The sequence below is a fragment of the Periplaneta americana genome, chromosome 12, assembly GCF_040183065.1.
Source record: "Periplaneta americana isolate PAMFEO1 chromosome 12, P.americana_PAMFEO1_priV1, whole genome shotgun sequence".
NCBI classification, from domain to species: domain Eukaryota; kingdom Metazoa; phylum Arthropoda; class Insecta; order Blattodea; family Blattidae; genus Periplaneta; species Periplaneta americana.
The window spans coordinates 172275018-172301718 of NC_091128.1; the positions used below are offsets into that span (position 1 = coordinate 172275018).

Consider the following 26701-nt stretch of genomic DNA (forward strand, 5'->3'; position numbering starts at 1 on the left):
CTCTCATTATAAAGGAACTCTAGAGTCTAGACATTACAGTTAATGACGGATTTATTATTTTATGGATCCAATTTATTTTATTTGAGTACATAATGTACCTAGATGTATTAATTATATGTGTTATATTTCTGCTATGTCGACTGCTAGCTGGTGTGATGTCAGCGCCAACTCTAGGGAGAAAGCAGAATCTCACGCTCAAACTGGTTTGAAGGTCATTTAAATCAGTCCGGCTACATCAAAGGTACCGACGCGAAGTGTCCATTCTTTATAATCCCTATTCGCTGCAAATACCTCATCTTTTTCTTTGGTGGGCTTCTCCACTCTTCAGGGGTTGCCCTGAATTCCCTTCCGCCATCCTTCTCGATCCCGCCAATCCTCCTCCTGCATATGTCGGTCCTTCATCATTTGCATGACACCGGCTTTCCATGTTTTTCTTGGTCTCGCAGCTTCCTCCTTCCCCGAGGTGACCATTCCAAAATGATCTTTGACCATCTTTCTTCTTCCATCCTTTTTACGTGGCCATACCATTGAAGGGTTCGCTTCTCGATTCTTTCAATTACCGACTCTTCCATCTCCATCATTTGTCTCACATCCTCATTCCTTCTCCTTTCCAATCTGGATACTCTAGCAGCTCTTTTTATTCCCTCCATCTCCGTCGCTTGTATCCTACATTTCTGAAGTTCAACAAGTGCCCATCCCTCTGCCCCGTATGTTAGTATAGATTCAACTATAGTTTGTAGAATTCTTTTCTTCATTTGTTTGGAAATGAACCTACTCCACAGTACCCCATTCAGCATCTTTATTGCCCTTCTTGCCTGTTGCACTCTGTGATCTACATCTGCTTCACAGCTCCCAGACTCGTGGATAATAGATCCCAAATACTTAAAATGTCTCACAGATTTAATTGTTCCTTGCGGTAGGATAATATCTCTTCCACTATTGCCCACAACCAGGTATTCAGTTTTATTCATATTGTGACAGCGACGTGAGATTCGAACTCACGACCAGCGTCCCGCAAGAAAGAGGATCGCGCGGAGCACGGAGGGACGACGCGCGGCGGAGAGTAAGGGGAAAGGGCCTACGCGGCGGGAGAGCGGAGAGGGAGTTTGCGCGCGCATCTGGTGCTGGTAGAGAGGAGAGGGCTCTGGATTTTTCTGGAGTGCCATCTCTACAGACGCGTGGAACTTTCGAGGCTACGTCGCTGTGGTTATAAATTACGGACGCGAAGGAACGAGAGTAGAGTTTTCAGTTATTCAGTCAGTGAGTAAGCCAGAGCAAGCAAGCCAGACTTGTGTGCCGGAGTTCGACTCGAGTGTGCGTCCGCATCTGCGTCAGCATCCGAAGGCCTGAGTTCGAGTGCAGTGGACCGCAGTTGGAGGGACCTGAGTTCGAGTGCAGTGGACCGCAGTTGGAGGGACCTGAGTTCGAGTACAGTGAACTGTCTCTGAAGGTCTGTGGTTCGAGATACTGTGAACTCGAGTGACTGATCTAGAAGAACTGTGAACTGAGAACTGATAGTTCTGATTTGTAAATAGTGCTTTGTAAATATTAGTTAAGATTAACAGTTCATTGTTGTTCGTACTAGTCCAAGTAAATTGTCATTGTCGTCGGTGGAGTGCTATAACGAATACTGTGTTGAGTGAAAATCCAATTGTTGACGAGAGCGTTTAAGGTGAATTGTAGAAAGAAATTATTGTTGGAAAAATAAAATCCTCTTGTTGAGTTGAAATAAGTTCACAATATTAATACAAAGACCACCTATATCAAAGGCTTCCATCAGCTTCCTCAACATGAACTTAGCATCTTCACGGCACTGAGCAATTAATACCTGGTCGACTGCAAATAGGAGAGAATGTATTGTTTCATGTCCAACTGGAACTCCCATACCTTTACACGATCGATTCCATCTTTCTAAGCCTTGCTGAATAACTTACTACCTTACTATAACAATACCGGACAGCTAGCAGTTCTGTGCGTGAACGACGCTGGTGCTGCTACCTAGGCGGCCGGTGTGGAGATACTCGCGAAACAAGCTGTAATCAACTGCAATGTATATTGTTGCTGGGCTAGTTAATAGTTTTATTAATTAGTGCTGTGTTAAAATGTCAGGGTGTATATGTGCTATTTATAATTGCTACAAAATTACAACATTACAAATTGCTCCAAATCGTACTTTAGATTTCCGAGGGATCAGAAAACGTGAGTCAACAACATTCTTTTGTAAGCCTAATTCCTTCGTCTTTCTGTTGATAGAAATATACAAACTAATTTTTTTTTATTTAGGCCTAATAAATGAACAGAAGTTAAAATGTATTGAAAATTTTAAGGTTTTATCAAATTAAGTTTTATTGTTGTCCACATCCCTTTACTAATTATTACAAGCATCAGATTACTATCAATTTTATCTTTGCAATTGTCAGCAATGGGTATATAAAGCGTTATTGTAAATTCATTCCTAATGTCAGAATTGATTTTGTGCGAGATCGTGCGTATTTGCTTGTTTTCCGCACAGAACCAATACGCGGTAAGTGTGAAATACCACATTCAGTATTCCCAACGTAACACACATAACAATTTCCCTCTTCTTACCGCTTAAGCGCGACATTCATTTTACTGCTTTAGGCTTTTAACATATTATTTTTAGAGACGTTTAACATAGTAATAATTATAAATTGGAAACTTACCACTGCAATTTCACCTAAATTGCAATGTTAATTATTGTTTTTAAATATATGCAAAAATTAAGTAAAGTCTACTACTCCACGAAACTTATTGCATTCCTGATACAAGTAACATTAAGGAAGCCGTGAAAAAATCAACAAGATTCCAGATGCCGATGTTATTACTGCAATATGTTATATAAATAATATTGTTAAAATATTAAAAACAAAAAATATTAAAATGAAAAATAAATCATTACATAACTTTACCGTTTGTTTTAAGTTCGTATTTATAGACTGGGGGGAAAAAAAAGACAGACGTAATATATCACGGCCTGCTGGAGTATAGTAAACACAGAAAACATTTTATAGTAAGCAATGTTGAAGAAAGATATTTTGGCTTTCCGAAGTGCATTATAAGAATGTAAGTTTTAATTTTAATGCTCATTTTTCACAAGTTTGATTTTTTTTATTCAAAAGAAATATTTTCTCAACTTTTCGTATAGAAAAGTGAAATTTTCAGGTATAGGCCTATTTATTTAGTAGCCTTACAGAATGTTTTTGTAAATCTAATATACCGTATATACGTAGTACTGAAGATAGTGTATTGAAAATTTTGAAAATATTCGCATGGAAATTGTTAGTAAGGAAATGAATTAACAAAGCAACTACTGTTACATCATAAGCAAAAGATACGTGCCCACGTGTTGTAAAAACGTCAGCTCTATAGCTTCGGCAGATTTCGAGAAAATAATTTAATTTTCTGATGATAGGAAGTTGCTCACAAATATCACCTTAAAAGCATAATGCGATAAGAGTTTTGTTATGTAATATTAGTTACACTTAAAACAGATACAGTACCTAGGTAACTTTGCTTTGTACTGTAATATTGTTTTGATTAGTTTATTGATTATTTTTGTAAGGCTAAAGGTACCATCAATATAAATTCCAACTTATCATGTCATACTCAATCTCTTTCTTTGGAATATCACTTTCTTTATGAATGATGTGTTTCATCCACTTAAAACAGTATAATATTATACTACTATGAAATTTAAGTAAATATTCCTTCTTAAGTCTCTATTATGTTATTAAGATTTAAAACACAAGTGCAATATTAAGAAATATGTGTTAGTACTTTTGTTTTACAGACAGAAAGAAGCCATATAAAAATAACGACATAAAATTTCACGTTCCGTTTGAACTTTGTGCACCACTGTTTTCTTAATCCAACAGGTTGCTTATTCATATACACAAGCCTTCCTCTTTCCATACTTAGCGCTTGCTGCCCGCGCACGACGTCAAGGTCAGAAAAATGCGCTTGCTTTGACATCACTGTGGTAGCTAGTAGATTACGTCCATTTCCTTCAAAATCCTCCAAATGACAAACGATAAACGACACACGATAAACAATCTCCTAACAACGCAATGTTTTGATCGCGAACAAAAGCGCAACGAACTTATGCATAAACCTATATGTATGTGTAGACATTTTATACTAAAAAGTAGCAACTACATAGTCTACCTTTTCATATTATTAAATTTATTACTAGGTATTTCAGTGTCGTTAAAATTACGGGCAGTTAGCCTATACATCATACAAACATATATCTATGTGTCATTTATAAACATTGACTCATTGCACGTGTTAACAGCCGCTGTTGAAGATAGGCGAGGGTATGTTTTTAATAGATTAGTCATCGGTTCATCTAGGTATGATTATTGCTTGTGACTTGTACTCCTGCCAGGATTTCAGAGCTGGAATGCGGACGGTAGTGTAATTGTGTGTGTGTCTAATGCCTACCCACTTCACTTGCGTGATTCGGGTTATGTGTTGCTAAAAGTATTGGCGCCTTCCGACTGCGTATGACAAACTGTTCTCTTTTTGCGGTTAATTCATTGCTCAGTCATTTTTATACACATTGAACTTTATCTTCTACACTTCACCGTGTAGATAGGCTAGTCTGCCTGCTGTAGTAGTAATATTTTATATAACTTAATGATGTTTTAACTACAGAGGTTTTCTGCGTCGAAATTTAACATGAGCGAGAAATATAATATAAAATAGGCCTAGTTTGTTTTATTTTCAGTCTATCACTTATCAAGTTATGGCAGCAGAAGTAGATTCTGTTACATCAATTACGATATATTAATATGCATCACTAATATTTTCGACTTTTTTATGTAAGTCATCTTCAGGTGATGTAATTTACTAACAAACAAGTACAATTGAACGTAGGTGAAAAGATATAAAGATAAAAACACACATAAAACACAAGTAAACATTTTATCTTGCTTGCTCATTTTAAAGGGGTTAAATAGCGTCAAACATAGTATTAAATTAAAACATTCAGATAAAATGTTCCAGTAAATATGGTTGTAATTAGAAACAGTATATTTAAATGACAAAAAATGTGCCGAAGTTGAAGAATGAAAATGGTTTAAAATTATTTTAAACTGAAGGCTGAGGCGTGTTCATTTGTAATACAGTGTTCAATATGTTGCAATTCTGTAGGAAGTAGATGTAAGATTATTCTCAGTCTTTCTCCGTAAGGAGAGGTATTAACATGAAAAGTGTGCAGTAGAGGCTTTCAGAAGTTGTAGCCTTCTCATCTTGGCGTTACATGGTAGACTGAGCAAGCAAGGTAAAATGTTTACTTTATCTTTAAATCTTTTCACATACGTTCAATTCTACTTGTTTGTTAGTAAATTACATCACCTGAAGATGGCTTACATAAAAAGTCGAAAATATTCGTGATGCATATTAATATATTGTAATTGATGTAACAGAATCTACTTCTGCTGCCATAATTTGATAAGTGATAGACTGAAAATAAAACAAACTACATGATATTATAATTCACGAACTTATCTGAACTCTCAATATGACATTTAAATGAGCGAGAAATATTAGAGAAGAAAATTACCACAATTTGTATAGGTTCACGAAAGGAAAATGTGGAGTGGCTTACATCTTACTTCTTGGAAGAAAGTAATTAAACACGACGAAGTGCCTTAACTAAAAACAAAATATGCAAATTTGTCTTATGTTTTTAGTGATCCTGGCTATCAAATGATTGTGGATAAAGAGATTTGTGCACAACAGTAAAAAATCGAAGATGAGTAGCCTTCTCATCTTGCATTATTTTCTGAATAACTAAAATTAGTTAAATTATTATCACTCAAAATACAGTAACTAAATTATTATTAATATTTCTTAAATGAAAATTGAGGTTATATAAATCTCATAGTCACTGTTGATTGTTTTAAAAAATCATGCCCAGCGTTAAGTAACACTGTTACAGTATTTAATCATAATAGTAATTTAGACCCAAGAATATATAAAAAAATTATGTTTAAATATCCTAATCTTGTCAATTCTAATAGTTCTAGTATCAAATTTAAAAAGTTATGTGTGGATTTTATAAAAATTGAAAAATTGTAAATTTAAATTTATATATTCTTATTGTGTAGTAGACATGAAACAAATTGTATTATATATTTATTAATTTCAATTCAGGAATCCGCCCCTGAGCAAGAGTTCTACTCTTTCAGGGGTGAGCTAAAGTGTTATTCTGAATATAATAATAATAATAATAATAATAATAATAATAATAATAATAATAGTAATAGTAATAGTAATAATAGTAGCAATAATAATAATAATAATAATAATGGCTTTATTTAACCTGGCAGAGTTAAGGCCTTAAGGCCTTCTCTTACACTCAACCAGGATTAAAACTTGCTTACACAGTTGATCATAAAACTTGATCAGAATTAAGTATTACATACAGATTATATAATGAGATCAAAAGAGGTAGTTACATAAAATTTACCTCATAAAATAAAAATAAACATAGTGAAATACATATTAATTTGTTAGAATCAAATGCGAATCACATAAAAACAGAAGCCGATAATTCAATTAAAAAAAAAAGAAAAATGTACACAGTAAAAATAAAAAATAAACACATTAGTATACATATTAGTATTAGATTACAATTGTATCTTATGTTACAATTATTAGCAAAATAGGTAGATAAATAAATAAATAAATAAATAAATAAATAAATAAATAAATAAAGAAAGAAAGAAAAAAAAAAAAATAAATAAATAAATAAATAAATTAAGAAATAAATAAATAAATAAATAAATAAATAAAGAGAAAGAAAGAAAGAAAGAAATAAGTAAATAAAGAAATAAATAAATGAGTGAATAAATAAATAAATCACTGTCGATAATTGTAAAAACCATGGTCCACGATATGTAATTTGTACAGTTGAATAGGAGAAGTTACTGCACTTTGTCCAATATTGACTTCTAAGCACTAGTAAAAGATTATTCACACAAAATTAAGAAGAAGCTAGTACTTATATCAACTAGCAATTACTAGTACTAGCAGTCTGGGTACTCCCCCCTTACTACCTTCTCCTTTGCTGTGTATTGCAGACTGCATTTTATATGACATAATCTTTGCTGACCAATGATATAGAGTCGGGAGATCAGAGGAAAAGAGACCTTCGGAGAGGCCGAGACGTTGATGGGAGGATAATATTAAAATGGATTTGAGGGGGGTGGGATATGATGCTAGGAACTGAATTAATCTTGCTCAGGATAGGGACCGATGGAGGGCTTATATGAGAGCGGCAATGAACTTCCGGCTTTTCTAAAGGCCATTTGTAACTGTCCCCTAATGAGAAGAGAACCCCTTCTCTTTCTTCTCTCTTCTCGTTTCCCGTCGTCTTCCTAACCACCTCTCTGGAAAGCAAACGTGTTCAAAATCTGTTGTTCTCGCTTGGGTTTGAACCCGTGAATGACAGGCAAACATGGCAGCCAGTCGTCCGTGCCGGTATGCCACCTGGTCGATGCGAAGGTAACAGGATACGAAGCAAAAAGTACAACGGGAAGAACCAGCCGAGCGTCTCTGACCTCAACGGCGCCCGCGAGGTAGGCAACACATGCAACCCAACAAGAATCACGTTCGTCTGAGGAATTCGCACTCACACACGAAGCATCCAGGCAGTCAGCTGACGGATGTTCGATTCGCAGAATATTTTTGCAAAGTCTGCATTTTCCCATCCATTCTCGCGCTACCGTTTCTCTTTTAAGCCACGTGGAAGCATATTATGGACAGTTAACTGCGATTTTTCGCTGGGAATGAGGGGAATATTCCTTCCACTGTAAAAAAAAATACTATTCCTGCTTATACACTACTTATTCCAGCCAGAGATAATTCCCCCATCCGTTTCACATTATGATTATAAATAAACTAGGTATTTAAAGATGTCACCTAGGCTGCTAACATTTCTAGAGAAATCATCATTAGGCCTACTCCATTCAGAGGATATGTTTTTGATTGTAAGCACCTTTTTTCGAACACCGTTAATCTCTCTTCCTCTCTCAAAGTGAGAGTCCAAATTTCACAGCCATAAAGAATAACTGGTAGCATAACTGTTTTATAAATTCTAACTTTCAGCTTTAAATATCTACACCACACCGCCAATAAATATATGGAAAAGACCCATACCACTTGATTAATAACTATAAAAATATTTCATTTTTAATAACAGTATTTTACGTAAGTTTTGTATAAACTACTATATAGCCGTCACTCAGTAAATATTATAGAAATGAAGATCTAACTTCAGACATTCTATAAGCCTACTTATATAACTGCAAAAGGTTTCACTTTCATATCATCAATAAAGCATTAATCTGTGTAATTAGTGACAAATACATCATGACATTCACTATAATAATATTTCATTTTTAATGGTAAAAATGTCATTAAACATTCTTAAGTTTTGTAGTTTTTAATATACAATAGGCCTACACAGACAACTGTATTCAGAAAATTACACACCAGAGAATCTGACCTGTAAATTCATTTTAGTAAGTCTTGAAGTTTTTAATAACCAATATTACATAAACGTTCTGAAAAAGTTACAGAAATGAAGATCGACATATTGACATTATGATGTCAGAGAATCTGAGCCATCTGAATCCTGCAGGTCGTAGCCTTCGTGTGATATTGTTTATTGTGGTTTGTGTTTTGTTTGTTTTTTTTTTTTTTCTGAAAAGACATTATTTCTCGAAACTGACGACAAATTGATTTTGGAGAATAGGAAAATTGTGTAGGGAAATTGACATTTCACTGAAAACTACTATTTTTCTGAAAAACTTTGGGTTCCAAGCTTCAAAATGAGGGGTCATTTATTAAAATCCGTTCAGCCGTTTTCCCGTAATTTCCATTACCAGTTCAAATTATATAGATAAAACGTTGTTTATATTTCAGAATAATGATCGTTAGTTTATGTTTACTATAGTTGTTTCCATCGTCTCAGTTTACCTCGTTAATCCTGTCTCATTATTCCACCGATTCCTTGCAACCAAACAAGTTTCAGCCTGCCCTGTTTCCGTCTTCCTGCTGGATATAATTTCATAATCTGCCCCCTTCCATCCTCTTGGCATGTCCATACTATTTCAATTGTTTTGTTTTAATATCGTCCAAAATGATCTAGCTACGTTCATTTTTTTGTTTACCGCATTTACTCGCCTATTAGATCCCCCCGAATATAAGGCTCCCCTCTACTTTAAGAGTGAAATGTAAAAAAATACAGTATACATAATTATATAATAATTAAATCTTCCTCAGTTTGGTGAGGTTGCCAAAGACGAAGAATGTTAAACAGTAACATTTAAAATTACATTAAAAATGTCTTACAAGAAATTTGTTTACAAGAAACTAAAATTTGCAGTAGATAATATTTCACATAATGAAAATTTATAAAAAAAAAAACACAGATAAAAGAAATAGACTGAGAAAATTCAACTGTAATTTGAATTGAAATACAAATGTCGCCGTAAAATCTGCAGAGAACCCTTCAAAGCTACAGACGTGGACAAATTATTAGCAAAATTGAAGATTTTTATTACATATTTTTACAAAATATGATTCTTCAGCTTAGACTACAGTTGACATTTTTGCGTATTTCGAAATTTTTAGCAAAATTTAAGATTTGTACTGTATATTTTTTTTTACAAAATTTGACTCTTCAATTTGGACTACATTTGATATTTTTGCATATTTACAAATTATTAGCAAAACAAGATTTTTATTATATATTTTTACAAAATTTGACTCTTCAATTTGGACTACAGTTTACATTTTGGATATTTCCAAATTATTAGCAAAACTGAAGATATTTATTTTATATTTTTACAAAATTTGACTCTTCAATTTAAACTGCAGTTGACATTTTTGCATATTTACAAATTATTAGCAAAATATGAAGATTTTTATTATATATCTTTACAAAATTTGACTCTTCAATTTAAACTACAGTTGACATTTTTGCATATTTCTATCTATTGTAATGATAGAAATATTCAAAATTGTCAACTGTAGTCTAAATTGAAAAGTCAAATTTTGTAAATAGATTTGTCATAAAAAATCGTCAATTTTGTTAATAATTTGTCCACGTCTGTATAATAGAAATTTCCTTAATTGTTGTTGTTGGGACTCCAAATTTATGACAGAATGACACAAATTGTTTTGTTATGGTCCCTCTAGCGCCCACCATTAATCCGATGACTTCTATATCCCTGAGTTTATATGATGTTTTGTAATAAGGGATAGTGGGTTCATAAATTCTCCTTTTCTCTAGATTAACCTCCTCCAGGTTGATTCTGATGCGTGTCGAATCTGATGGTCGGATCCAGAATATAACCTTTTGTCTCTCCAGATTTAAATGTTATAATATCAATACGCCGATGACTTCCAGTATCCGCTATTCCATGGACTTCTTCATAGGTAGTGTAGCCGTTGGACTGAAGGCATGTTGCGATTACAGACCTGATTTTGTGATGTCTGTTGTTACGAAGAGTTTAGCCAAATGGGCATGAACCCAAGACATGAGCCAAAGTTTCAACCTCACTGTAGCATCGCCTACAGTGGTTATTATCTGCTTATTATACTTCTTCGACAAATATACAATGCATGGATCTAGGTTCTGAATTCCATTCTGAGACTTCAGTAGAGTAGTGTACATTATCTATCACAAATCATCATGAAAAGATTGCAAGGTAAAACCCACTTCTGAAACTATCCTCTGTCCCGTTACTTCTCCAATTGCTTCCGAAGAGGAACAACATCTCTCTTTGTTTATCCTCAAACTACCTACCGTAGGCCTACTCTCTGTTCCGTTACTTCTTTCATTGTCACTGCACAGACAGAGAGAAAAATTCTCTTTCTTCTTCTACTGATGGTGTCGGTTTTCAAATACCGTAATTTCGAAGTCAATCATTCAGAGAAAGAGAGAAAGAAAGAAAGAAAGAAAGAAAGAAAGAAAGAAAGAAAGAAAGAAAGAAAGAGAGTCCAATAAGCGAGTAAATATGGTAATTATTCTATTTTTAATTTTGTCCTTCCTAGAAATCCTAGCTGACAGTCGCCAAAACTCAATTTCGGTTGAGTTTAATTTTGCCACATTTGCCTTTAAATTCCATGTTTCTCTGCATATGTAATTCTACGTTTAACTATAGTATGTTAAAATGAGTCTTGCTTTTGGGAAGTCACAGTCCAATCCCACAATTTACTGTCTAGTTTTGATATAGCTGCTTTTTATGTTTATATTTATTTAAAATTCATAATTATGTGGTCTTAAATTGAAACATAACTTATGGTGAAAAATAGAATTTGTTGTGAACACTGTAAGTTTCCACGTACGAACGGAAACTGTTTCAGGTATAAAAGCAATGGTAATCTATGGTAACCAAGTCGGGACTGTATGGTGATTGGTCGAACAAGTTTACGGTCACCGGAAAACATTTCAAAGCGTTTTAAATTCATATTTCTCCCTAAAAACTGCAGTAAAATTAAATATTCTGCTGAAACAATAAAACAAATTTGAATATTTTATTCAGGTTAAACATTGTTTCGTGTTTTTTTATAAAATGTCTAACAAATACAAAACGGTTCTAAACTTTAGTTATTAAAACGCTAAAACTCGCAAATCATGTAATACTACTCCATACGCATACTGAGAATCAACTCACAATATCAGTCACGTAGATTTATCCGTTTGTGACTGACTACCGCTACAAATAGCACATTTGTCTCATTTTTTTACGTAAAGACAAAGGTACGTTCAATTTTTGGTATGCACTGTACTTCAATAGCAATAGAAAAGTTGAAGCTACATAACTTACAAATATTACAGAGTGCTCCAAATACTTACCGATTACTTGCAGGCGTTCCACTCGTCGGTAAAGCAGCTATCTGAAATACAAAACACACATTAAGATTTCAGGCTTTCGTCATGATTGGGCTGTGAACAATACAACAGCAACACGTGATGTTTAATTCGTCACTGGTTAGATATTCTTGAAACAGACATTTTTATAATTTCTAAAGTTCTAGAGCTCTATGCTTCAAACTTGGTACGTTTATTAAAAGCGACTTACAGTATTTTATTTTACATATTTTTTTCACAACTTTAATTTATTCTTCTTTTTTCTTGCTCGTGTGTGTTATTTATTGGTTTGAATTAAGTTACTTGCTGTATTTAGTAAACTGTCCTTGTAAATTTTATGTTATATTATTGACTAAGACCACATCGTACACGAGCCTGGCTCTTACGGTGCTGGCTAGAAACATTTTTGTTTTATAATTTTAATTTGTACCCATTAGCCAGCTAGCAAGTTAGTTAAATAAATAAATTAAATGAATAAAATTTAGTTTCATTTTTATCAGAGTATCTAACGTAAAAATGGCTTTCATTTCCACCCAAATTTTCGAAAAACTACATTTCATATACATCTGGTATTTGTCATAGTTGTTAAACATCTTCAAAATGATTGTGTTAGATTTATGTGTTTGTTTGTTCATGGTTGTATTTGGTTTTATGAAAATACATAACGTAAGCTTTTTTTGTAACGAAAAGAATTAACATAGCCTATATTTAACCTTTTTTCTCCCCGTACTTCTAGAGACACTTTTCCACTCAAGCTTGTACCCACAAAGTTCTTAATTCGAATTATACATAACTACAATATGTCTAAACTTAATTAAATTCAACAATTTATCAGTTATTAAATCGGCCAGTTTTAAACTATAAAAGAGATAACAATGTTATTAAATAAATAATTGAAGGAACAACATTACAGATATCGTAGAAAAGAAAGGTAAAGTTGCCTTATTATAATTATTAACTTAAGTTTTTCTGTTTAGAATCAAATCATTAGCTTCGATCATTCATGAAACGTATAAGCTTATTTTAAATTTCACGTATCCCCGGTTGAACACCGCTATTTTAGGTCACCAAAGCTATACCGTAGCTTGTTATTAAATTTTGAAATCAGCGTCATGTTTATTAATGTCTAAAATAGCTGAGTATAAAATGTCACTGTTTCACAATAAGTAGTTGCTTAGAAAAAATGGGTGTAACAAATTGAAAATGTAAGCTACGGAGATGGTCGATTAAAGATACAAACTTCCTGCTATAAGGAGATGTTGTGGCATTACAATTTTAAGAGCACTTAGGGACATAAAAGAATCAAAATATTTTATGATATGATAAATAACACCTCGTACAATTTTTAAGACCATAAAATATTTCCATTTTTTTATATTTTTTTTCGTCTGGTTCCTCCTTAAATGACCTACGCAATTTTAGGGGTTTCACGAATCCCCTACCATCTGTCATATGTATTTTCAACAATTAAAGTTAGGACGATACTTACCAAAAAAAAAGTATCATTATACTGAGTGGTCCAAAAGTTATTTGACAATTATGAATCACTTGATTTTGTATTTTAAAACGGTATCAGGAAGCAGTGACGTGCGGTGCAATTTTATGTGAGGGAAGCAATAATATAAATTTTTATATGTATAGTCAAGTACAAAATTAATAGCACCTAACTTACCTAAATATATTTGAAGACCTACGCAATTTCTCCTTTAAGATTAGAGAATAATTCATAGTTCTCACGATTAAAATATAATTTCTGCAATAAATTTCTTCTTTTTCGATTTATGAACAGGGAAAGCAATGCTTCACTTGCCTTCCATATACGGCACGCCACTATAAAGAAGCAGTGATAATTTTGTCGTGATAGATTGTACTATCTCGAGAATAGTCTCCTGATTATTCATTTGTTTCATTAATGCGGAAGGAAAGCATTTCGAACATAACGCATAAAAGTAATCACAGTTTTGCAGTGTAAAGTTGCTTTGACTACACCCGGTATTTTATTCGCCGGACTATGTATTATTTACAACGTAGACACATTCTGTACTTCAACTGAAGAATGGAGAATTATCGCAATAAATTTCTTCTTTTTCGATGTATGAACAGGAGAAGCACTGTTTACCTTGTCTTCCATATACGGCACTTCACTGTCAGGAAGTAGTGATAATTTTGTCATGACAGATTGTACTGTCTGGAGAATAGTTTGCTGATTATTTGTTTCATTAATGCGGAAGGAAAGCATTTTGAATATAACGCATAAAAGTAAATACAGTTTTGTAGTGTAAAGTTGCTTTGGCCACACCCGGTATTTTATTCGCCGGACTATGTATTATTCACAACATAGACACATTCTGTACTTCAACTGAAGAATGGAGAATTGTAGCAATAAATTTCTTCTTTTCCGATTTATGAATAGGAGAAGCAATGCTTCCCTTGCTTTCCATATACGGCACTCCACTGTCAGGGAGTAATGTTAATTTTGTCGTGATAGATTTTACTGTCTCGAGAATAGTCAGCTGATTATTCATTTGTTTCATTAATGCGGAAGAAAACATTTCGAACATAACGCATAAAAGTAAACACAGTTTTATAGTGTAAAGTTGCTTTGGCTACACCCGGTATTTTATTCGCCAGACTATGACATAGACACATTCTGTACTTCAACTGAAAAATGGAGAATTGTCACATAAGAGGAAACGTTCAGTTTTGAGTAATGCCACTCCACTCCACGTGATGGAAACCACGAACCAGCCTCCAGCTGGTGTGGGGGGGGGGGCAATGCGACCCACGCACATGTTCCGCTTGGCGAGTCGCATCTGTTCTACCCCAGTTAAACACGAAAACAGGGAAAGTAATCTCTCTGGCTTGACGTATGAGTATTGCCATTATTGAGGCCAATACAATCAGCCGCTTCAATTTGTTGATCCTAATTAGAGGGCACGGCTCTTCGTGGTGCTTTCCAACATGTTTACAGCAATCAAAAGGAAACTCCTCCTCAATGACAAGCTGCAACTGTATCTATTTTAAAACTAAATTTAACTCTTGTCCCTTAACGTTGAAGACTATCTCTAGTAAAGCAGGGGTTCTTAACATTTTTGGCCAACGCCCAAAGTCAGCTAGGTTATCAATTTGCTCTGCCTTGAAGTTATAGTGTTAATATAATTATATCGCATTAACAAATGTTTTAAATTAATTATCACTATACACAGTGAACCGTAAGTAATGTCCTTAATTTCAGGAGATTATTCTTTGAGATATTTCAAACAAAAAAGTTTAATATAATTTTACTCGTTTTTGCTTCCTTTTCGAAATAAAAATAGTTTCATAGCGCGTTTCGGGAAAGCCATTGATTTAATTCCCAATATGCTCAGTCAAGCTGTGAGCAGTATGGACTGAAGATAAATGCAAACAAGACTAACGGTCTTACTAATACAAACTCTATATACAGGGGTTCTCTTAAAACCACCAACACACCAACACCAGCACATACAAATAACATCTTCATTTTATATACTTCAATAAACGTGATGACACGTAATAGGATGTCAAATTAGAGTAGTCACCAATCGTCAAACAACATCCATTTCAAAAGCCAATGATCTCTCCAAAACATCTTCATTTTATATACTTCAATAAACGTGATGACACGTAATAGGATGTCAAATTAGAGTAGTCACCAATCGTCAAACAACATCCATTTCAAAAGCCAACGATCTCTCCAAATGAAACAATTACAAAATACACGAACATCAGCTACGCAAACTATCTTGTAACTCACGACAATTCTCAGCTATGATTACTCTAAAATATTTTATTATCATCATTATAAATTTTAAATTTTAACATCATTGACAAATTTTAACCATTGTATATTTAATTGTAACATGAGCTATATGTATAAAATATTTGTCTAGTGTAATTTTAAAATTCAAAGATTATCTCTATATTCATCCTGCTTTATGTCATATTTACATATAGCTCATGAATCTTATGTATTACATATATTGTTTTCTATTCTTTGTCATTTGCATAATTTACTGTTATAGGTCCAGATTATATGTTTTTTGTTATATCTGAAGATGCCCTAAACGGCGAAAACGTTCATATTGTTATTACATAGCAAATAAACATTTGCAAGTTGATATGTCTTAAGATTGAAATTTATTATATACTTATTTAATATATACAGACGTTTAACTGTCTTATACTTATACAATGAGTAGCTCGTTTATAAGTCGTGTGTAAATTCCTTACTAATAATCACTACATACGTCGTGTATAACAGCAAAACTGTTACACAGCTACGTCATAGTTTCGTCGTTACTTCATTCCGAAAGGTAATAGAATATCTCAGGTTCTCTATTGCATCCGGTAGAGCGCTCTAGTGTGCCGTGTTAAGTATCGATAGTACAACTGGCTATGATCGATTACCACACTATATTTTGGTCAAAGAGTACATGCTACAGCAATATTATTCTTATTATTCTGTGCTCTTTGGTTTGTTCTTCTGTGGTTACAAGGCAACCATCATTAAAAAATGACAGTCGTTACGAACAGCTGTTAGAGGAGCGGCCATTTTTTCTCTATATACATCGCTTAAACAAGGGTTTTCGTGTATATAACTACTGCAAAGCAATTCCCATTGTATAGTTACAGATTGTTTATACATCCATCGCTTATGCATGGTTTATTAGTAACGTTTTCTGTCCCAACTCTGCATAAGGCTCGTATAAAAACTATACACGGTTTATTAGTAAGACCGCAAGACTATGGTCGTAGGAAGAAAAATAAAGGAAGTAAACTTGCGAATTCTAAATGAAACAGTAGACCAAGTGGACAGCTTCAAATACTTGGGATATACTATAAGCAGTAACATGAGCTGCTGCCAGGAAGTCAAAAGGAGGATAGCAATGGCCAAGGAAGCTTTTAATAGAAAAGGAGCATCTTCTGCGGACCTCTGGAAAAAGAACCCAGGAAGAGACTAGTGAAGTGCTTTGTGTGGAGTGTGGCATTGTATGGGGCAGAAACATTGGTCATTACGACGAAGTAAAGAGAAGCGAATAGAAGCATTTGAAATGTGGATATGGAGAAGAATGGAGCGTGTGAAGTGGACAGACAGAATAAAAAACGAAGCTGTGTTGGAAAGAGTGGGTGAAGAAAGGATGATGCTGAAACTGATCAGAAAGAGAGAAAGGAATTGGTTAGGTCACTGGCTAAGAAGAACTGCCTACTGAAGGATGCACTGGAAGGAATGGTGAACGGGAAAAGAGTTCGGAGCAGAAGAAGATATCAGATGATAGACGACATTAAAATAAGTGGATCATATGCGGAGACAAAGAGGAAGGCAGAAAATAAGAAAGATTTGAGAAAGCTGGGTTTGTTGCAGTGAAAGACCTGGCCTTGGGCAGAACATGGATGTATGTATGTATGTATGTATGTATGTATGTATGTATGTGTGTACCTACACTGCAAGTGGGCAAACATTCTGTGGTAGTGGTAATTTAATTACACACAATAAAATAATACGCAATACAATTAAAATACACAATAATTACATTAATAATAATACATAAAATACCTTAATTAATAAGTGAATCTAATTTTCTATTACAACCCACATATGAAGAGTCCACTGCAAGAATGATGGATGTCATTTGGAATGCATTTTGCAGGGGAAGCAGTTGAAAGTTTGAAATGCTTAGCGCTCAAAGCTTAACTGTGATTTTCTGATCATTATTGGACAATGACTATCAGTGTTAATGCCATATAACTCTGTATGTACATTCAATATGTCTTAAGCTATGCATTGACAGTCTTGGTTCATTTTCGACAAGAAAGTGACATCCATCATTCTTGCAGTGGACGTTTCATATGTATAGGCCAGGCGTCTCAAGGCCAACGCATAAAAGTTGTCACAGAGAGCAAGTGTAGATAGCGTAGTCAGCTGAAGAGATGAGCGCAGTACCCGAAGATAGCCGATCGCTGATTAATGTCACACGCATGAGCGAGCTAAGTTGTAACTGTCGCGGGAGAAATGCCACGAAGCTGCACTTTTGAGTTGTACTGTCACAATAGACGGTTGTTTTCGGAAGGAATTTCTTAAGTAGTTTTCAATAACAATAATAATAATAATAATAATAATAATAATAATAAAACTAGAAATATACTTGTTGGTTGTTAAAGTAAGTATTCTTACGTTACTCTAATATTAATATATTAATTACAATAATAGTTAAATAATATATTTCGTAATGTTTTCAAAAATTAAAAATAACCTAAACATCTTAGAAATTCACAAGCAATTTTTTAAAATTAGAACTATTCAAATCTTAAATCTGGTCTGAAATTCTTTTCTCAAGTCCTTGAGTATTTCATTATATTTGTTACACTGGTCTTGATTCAAATCAGGTAACAATTTTAGATCAGTAAAGTGGTAACAGTTACCCACTGAAACTTGCGTCTCCCACAATTTCGCTTCCCCTATGAAAGTTTTTATTTCTTCATACATTTGCGGTATGGACACAATGACTGACTGTTACATCGTAGCGGTTGCAGATGTATATTCAAACGTCGCGGTCAATGACATCATCCGGAGATACACGAACTGCTCCTGCATCTTGTTCCACTCTTACATTGAAAAAGAGAAAGAGGAGGAAGTGCTCTGAGAAGGCCCTATTGAGACGTCTGGTATAGGCCCTACATAAGTTTCATATCGGTACTGATAGATAACCTTTCATCTCACTCACTGCACTGGCGCTATGACATATTTCACTGACACTATAGAACACACTATAAATGATCACTGATCGAAACTATTCATTGCCACTGTAAACCGTAACTTCACTGACTCACCACGCTTCACTGATACAACAGTTCAAATAAGACAAATAATAATTACACCCTTATTCATACTTATAAACAGAACTACATTAAACTGAACATCTGTAGTCTAAGACCCTCTTACAAGCTATTTTAAAATAAAATAATTGAAACTAAGTCAGCTGTTGAAACAACGTCGATTTCGCCGTGATTTTAATATTGATGGATAACACTAAGTTTCTTTCGAGGAACTCGCTATTGATTTAGTTTAATGTTATAGGCAGTGTAAAAATTCTTTATTTGTTTATGACGGTCGTTCATTTCGCACCTCAGATGTTGAAATAGTGAGGTTCGCTCTGAGCTATGTAACGAAGCCCCACAATCCTGCATTACGACATGCAGGGGTCTCTCGCTTATCTAACAGGACCGTTAGTCGCATATTGTAAGAAGATTTACGATTCCGTCCGTAAAACACTGGAAACTAAAATGTCGGGCCAGTCGATTTCAATCAACGAGCACAGAAGACATAGAGTAGACACTAGCATCTTAATACCATTGGACGGAGTGAAGCCGGTTTGATGGACCTGACGCCATCTTGTTGCTACCAAAACATTGCAAAATAGCTATTACGTTATAGACGATCTTATGATAATAAAAATTCCATATGTTCCTAATTTCCTGGAGGACTCACACTTTCTTGTTTGTTTCGTAATACAGAATCGCTAGGCACGTATTTTTAGCAAAAATCACAAAACTGTCATCGATAAATCACATATATACAGGTTATTTAAATTGACAGCTCTTCAAATTGCAGTAAGGTACTCTGGAAGGTTAAACAAACAATAATGATAAAAAAGGAAGATAACAGTTTGACCTTATTTTGCTACTAGTCCAATAAAAATGCTACCCTATAATAATTACTTTTATAGGTTGATCCATTTGCTTAGATTTAACAATGCAACTTGCTTCTTAACGCAAATTATCATTCTCTTCCTTTTGCCAGTATTTCGTATAGATGTCCCGATTTTGTTTAGAGAAAAAGTGGAATGCTCTTAACCGTATAATATTTGATAGGCTCTTCGTTTATAGTATATAATTAGATTATAACTTACTTACTTACTTACAAATGGCTTTTAAGGAACCCGAAGGTTCATTGCCGCCCTCACATAAGCCCGCCATCGGTCCCTATCCTGTGCAAGATTAATCCAGTCTCTATCATCATACCCCACCTCCCTCAAATCCATTTTAATATTATCCTCCCATCTACGTCTCGGCCTCCCTAAAGGTCTTTTTCCCTCCGGTCTCCCAACTAACACTCTATATGCATTTCTGGATTCGCCCATACGTGCTACATGCCCTGCCCATCTCAAACGTCTGGATTTAATGTTCCTAATTATGTCAGGTGAAGAATACAATGCGTGCAGTTCTGTGTTGTGTAACTTTCTCCATTCTCCTGTAACTTCATCCCGCTTAGCCCCAAATATTTTCCTAAGCACCTTATTCTCAAACACCCTGAACCTATGTTCCTCTCTCAGAGTGAGAGTCCAAGTTTCACAACCATACAGAAGAACCGGTAATATAACTGTTTTATAAATTCTTTCAGATTTTTGGACAGCAGACTGGATGATAAGAGCTTCTCAACCGAATAATAACACGCATTTCCCATATTTATTCTGCGTTTAATTTCCTCCCGAGTGTCATTTATATTTGTTACTGTTGCTCCAAGATATTTGAATTTTTCCACCTCTTCGAAGGATAAATCTCCAATTTTTATATTTCCATTTCGTACAATAGTCTGGTCACGAGACATAATCTGCGAACAAAAGTCAAGTTTTATTACCAAGTGGGTCAAGTTAGTTCACGACCGAGTTAATGAAGCTACTAAGTCTGCAAAGCATAAGTCTGATTTCGTGATTATAAAAATTAATTACAATAATATTAATACACTATTTCTTTTTCATCAAACGAATACGTGCATTCGGTTGAAGAGAAACCTCGGTACACCCATTTTCTATAGCAAGCGTCATAAACTTCCAACTTGGGTTGTTAGGTTAGTTTCGCTCGTAAATGCTAAGTTTTTTTTATTTTTATTTTTTTTTTATTTTAGTAGGTTATTTTACGACGCTTTATCAACATCTAAGGTTATTTAGCGTCTGAATGAGATGAAGGTGATAATGCTGATGAAATGAGTCCGGGGTCCAACACCGAAAGTTACCCAGCATTTGCTCATATTGGGTTGAGGAAAAACCCCGGAAAAAACCTCAACCAGGTAACTTGCCCCGACCGGGAATCGAACCCGGGCCACCTGGTTTCGCGGCCAGACGCGCTGACCGTTACTCCACAGGTGTGGACAAATGCTAAGTTTACAAAGCGTAAGTCTGATTTAGTGATTATAAAAATTAATTACAATAATATCAATACACTAATCCTTTCTCTTAATCAATCAAATACGTGAACAATACGAATCTAACCGACTAACCTAGGCTAAATCATTCATTACCTACCGGTAATAAGTACATTTCATACATGCATATTTACCTGTGAAAGTTATTCCAGCAATTTTTTTGAAAACCTGTTTGTGCAGCCATACGCAGTACATGTAGGCATATTGAAATTAGTTCATTTATTAATTAAAACAACGATGCAACATCACAATCAACTGCCCATGTGCTAACCGGGAGCCCAATGTTTTGGTAGCGTCATAATGGCGACGGTCTACAAAAGCGGCTTCACCTGCAAGCTGTTCATGTCTACTCTATGCATTCTGTACTCGTTGATTTCAATAGTATTCAGTGCCGTTCTTCAAGAAAATGAACCTGCGTTGAAAGATATATGTAGAATGAGGCATATTTTCGCTTAGGAGTCTTCGTCAATAAGCAAAAATGTTCAGTACTGCAGTCAAGCAAATCCTAAGATACTGCATGACTGACCAATACATACGCTTCTACTTCATCGCTCCCGAGCTAAGTTGCAAGCATGTGACAGCGCTCATACCTTTTAGATTTTCTCCCTTCCAACGTATTAGCATTCAGCAAATGAGGCGATTTAGCTCTTGCTCAGTTGCGCTCATAATTTAACAGACTTTCACGACACGCATCAATGCCGATATGGGGAAGAAAATGTGATTTCAGAACTTGTCGGCAATTTATTTCATACAGAATGACTTCCGGAAAGCAACGTTTCCTACATTTTTCTTTGTGTGTTACACTACACGAGATCGATCATAACAACACGGAATACCGTTAAGGATAGAGTAATTCCGCTGAATAAAAAAGGCTACATTTGTGTCAACCCGACAGTGCCATCAAAACGACAACTTCTCGTACCGGTAAGTTTTTCTACATTGTGACATAATTTGGTTTCTCATGGTATCAACCCATCTGTTATATTTCCGGCCACGTTACACAGCCACATTATTAAATTATGATTAGGGATCGGATTTTCAGGTTAAAAAAAACATTTTAGGTTTTTGGAAAAGGTGAAATAAGATTTTTTTAGATTCTATATCCAACCTGTGAAAGGGGCCGCAAAAACTGTCAGATCGTTAAAAATGTATCCTTACAGTTATTCTTAAAAATAAAGGTTGCGGCAAAACATCCTCCCTAATTTAGAATTTAAATAAAAAACATATGGATCAAAATAAGGAAACTGTATTAATATGAATGGTATCTAAACAGTGGGAAATTTAGGTCTAAATGCGTGAATCGTCAAAATTTCCGATATTGAAGTGGACAGAACCCTCGTGAATTTCATGAAAAACCTCTACATAACGACCGTGTTACTGTATGGTGCGCGGTTGCAAGAGTCGGGATACTTGGTCCTTACTTTTTTGAAGAGGATGGTGCTACTGTGACAGTGAACTCTGAGTGGTACTCTTTTATGATCAACAATTTTTCGGCACCAAGACCCAATGCGCTGCAGATTGACCAGGTATGGTTTCAGCTGGACGGAGCCACCTCTCACAAAGCTCAGATTTCTCTCCAAGTCCTGAGACAGATGTTTCCCGGACGCTTAATTTCTTCACGTGGCGACGTCCCCTGGCCAGCACGATCACCAGACCTTGCACCCTGCGCTTTTTTTTCTATGGGGACAACTTAAGGACGAGGTGTTCAAACATCGGCCGAGGTCTTTGCCAGACCTAAGAAATGCAATACAGAAAGAAATTGGCTCAATCCTCAATAAATGCTAGTTAGAGTGATTCAGAATTTCCGAAGTCGCATTCAACAATGCATTGATAGTGAAGGACACCACTTCAGAGACACGTTATTCAAAAAATGAAAAATTCCCACTGTTAAGATACCATTCATATTAATAAAGTTTCCTATTCAATTCTTGTTTTGCGCATGTCATTTGATATCGCTATGGCAACGAATGTAAACCTAAATGTCCCACTTTTTAGATACAATTCATATTAATACAGTTTCCTTATTTTGATCCATCTGTTTTTTATTTAAACTTTAAATTAGGGAGGATGTTTTGCCGCACCATTTATATATTAAGCAACATAGACCACGAAACTGACGTTTTCAAGAACCAAACTATTTATGAAAATTTATAAGATTCGAAATTTTTGTTCCTTCCCCTTTAGCATTATTTGTAGTTTGAATAAATTATTGTAACAATTAGCATTTTATCTAATATAATTCGCCTTGATATAACTACATAAATTTCAATTTTCAATAGACAAAAAATACAGTACACACACAAGTTTTGAATTAAATTTGTTCAAACTTGATCAAGAATTATTTAAAAAGAGTAACAAACAAACAAACCAAATTATTTACTGGTACTGTTGCTGGTTGCAATATACTGTATGACCAAATACTTTTCAAGATTCTCAACTGTTATGGTACCTCTAGCACAGGGCTGGGCATCGGGAGCGGAACTAGTTTCTGAACGGGGAAGCTTACTATTCATCCGTTACTGAATCAACGCTGCGCGGTGTTCGGCGGGGAAGAAAGGAGATGAAGAGAAATCGTATGGCTCCCCGTGAGAGAGCAGAATCCGCTCTTGCTGCTCAGCCCTGGTCTAGTACGAAAAAGGAGTATAAATTGATAGTATTCATATATTATGAAAAACATTGTTCCTACACTGCTAAATAATGTTCCTAAATATGAGTTCTATAAAACAAGTTTCTAGTTTTAGTATTCTAAATTATGAGGTACACTAATAATTAGGCTGCTAGTTTTATGAAACAGGCCCCAGATGAGTATATCGATGGCTAAGAAGTAATATTTCGTATCTATAAAAATGATCATTTAGTTTAACTACATTATTATTTAGATTAACTACGTTATTATTATATTCATAAATTGAAAAGATAACTAATATTTTGTCCTCGAGTAGAAGATCTTGCAAAGCAGAAGCATATATAAAACGTTTGTCTATTTTGAGAAAATAGTAATTTATGTAACTAGTGTATCATCTTGGTAATTATGGCACAACTATATGTTTAGCGCGTGAGCGTAAGCGAGCACGCTGATTTTCACGAGTGTCTGTAATGAAGATTATACACGTGTTACACACATTTCATACATATCCTAGCATTAAAATATGTAAAAAACTATTATAAATTAGAACTATTATAAATTTACAAAATGTAATGTTATAACGTAGTAGAGACATGAGTAGGCCTACTGGATACCACATAATATATTGCATGGTTGCTAAGTAACCGTTTATAAGACATTGTTATTTTGTTGTTGATTTGAAGCTTTTTCTTACAGGTACGTTGTATAAAATTATGTTGTGAAGGTGGTGATGACGTCATGGAATACTAGTTGCTAGGTAACCTTTTCTGGCACCAGTGTCAGAATTGTGCACGATTTATAGCGTCATAACAAGCGTGTTTTAATGCTAGGATTGCATAATAGTACATTATGCAACGAGCATATAATGAAAGTAATGAAGAAGTGAGTATGGATATTTATGAAACGAGTGCAAGCGACTTTCATACGACTTTTTATGCTCGACCATATTTCTAACTTGATATTATTAATTTTATTGTATCTGACCTGGAGCAATATCCCGTATGTTGTGAGATGTGCGCAGACGCGAAAGTATTGATTTTTTCCGAGGAACAGATATCCACAGTGACCTTGCTAGGTCATAAGAACCTACAGAGATAACATTGAAATAAAATTAGACATTGAAAAACGAGATGACAAATTGAATTTATTTGAATATTGTTTACAATTAACGCTAATTATTATAGTAACAGAACATAACCTTCTGCGACAGTATTGGATTTCCAGCCTCCGTAACTTTTCGCTAATTCTCTTTCGATTGCATATCCCAGAATAATCGATACTCGCGATTTTATAACGGTAGAGAGCTGACCTGTCATTGGCTGAACAGTTGTAACCTGAGTCGTCATTGGCTGAAAGACCTGACCTTTAATGAGTAGGTGTACTTTAATGACATGCATTAAAGATCTGCTACCAGGTGTATAATTACTACATTTCGGCATGGTCGAGCATAAATTAATTTTTAAAACAGTATTTTTTTTTTTCAGTGTTTTCCCGAAAAGACAAAGTATATGATTATGTCTCGTGACCAGAATATTGTACGAAATGGAAATATAAAAATTGGAGATTTATCCTTCGAAGAGGTGGAAAAATTCAAATATCTTGGAGCAACAGTAACAAATATAAATGACACTCGGGAGGAAATTAAACGCAGAATAAATATGGGAAATGCGTGTTATTATTCAGTTGAGAAGCTCTTATCATCCAGTCTGCTGTCCAAAAATCTGAAAGTTAGAATTTATAAAACAGTTATATTACCGGTTCTTCTGTATGGTTGTGAAACTTGGACTCTCACTCTGAGAGAGGAACATAGGTTAAGGGTGTTTGAGAATAAGGTGCTAAGGAAAATATTTGGGGCTAAGCGGGATGAAGTTACAGGAGAATGGAAAAAGTTACACAACACAGAACTGCACGCATTGTATTCTTCACCTGACATAATTAGGAACATTAAATCCAGACGTTTGAGATGGGCAGGGCATGTAGCACGTATGGGCGAATCCAGAAATGCATATAGAGTGTTAGTTGGGAGACCGGAGGGAAAAAGACCTTTAGGGAGGCCGAGACGTAGATGGGAGGATAATATTAAAATGGATTTGAGGGAGGTGGGGTATGATGATAGAGACTGGATTAATCTTGCACAGGATAGGGACCGCTGGCGGGCTTATGTGAGGGCGGCAATGAACCTTCGGGTTCCTTAAAAGCCATTTGTAAGTAAGTAAGTAAGTAAGTAATTTTTTTTTTTCATGTACCTGCATATTTACTGATACAAGTATCACTTCTTAGCTATTTAGGCCTATATATGTGTTTCATGGGTTCTATTTCCACTTGGGTTCATTAGCTGGTTTAGTTTTACCGAGGTTTTTCCAACCGTAAGGCGAATGTCAGGTAAACTATGGCGAATCCTCGGCCTCATATCTCCAAATACCATCTTTATCGAGGCTAATAACCTAGCAGTAGATGCAGCGTCGTTAAGTAATCAAGTAAAAAAAGTCGTCTGTTTTACAGTGACATTGTTTATTTTTTTCTGAGTCGGAAGAAGTGCAAGTGAAACCCGCACAAGATTTAAATGAGGTGTGCAGGTTACCTATCAGGTGCCACCGGCTGGGTGTGCAAGTGGATACTGGGCCACATGCGGTAGCCAGCCTTGACATTATCGTCCACCAGTCCACAGTAGCAAACAAATGAAAGTTGCTCTTTCAAGCACGAGGATGGTCGTGGGTCGAGAAGAGACCTGGACTAGCGCCTCTGTGTGTCACTCTGAACTTTTCTTACAAGGTTCCACGACAGCTGTCTGCCTGGAATTCAGGTTCGTCATGGATTTCGCATTGAGGATTGAATTCCTCTGCAGCAGTAAGATTATTTTATACGCCGATGACGTAATTTAGCGCTCTTTACTTGTTACTATACGAAGTATAGAAGAATAAGTTAAGATGCTGCTATAAAACCG

General features: G+C 35.0%; 1 protein-coding gene across 2 annotated transcripts in view; it reads right to left on the reverse strand.

Annotated features, from left to right (window-relative positions):
- smash (smallish) overlaps positions 1-26701 on the reverse strand; it is a 598237-nt gene that overhangs the window by 297247 nt on the left and 274289 nt on the right. For both annotated transcript variants that reach the window (XM_069842563.1, XM_069842564.1), the window contains exon 3: positions 11897-11937. The gene's annotated coding sequence lies outside the window, so the exon portion shown is untranslated. The remainder of the gene's footprint in view (positions 1-11896; positions 11938-26701) is intronic.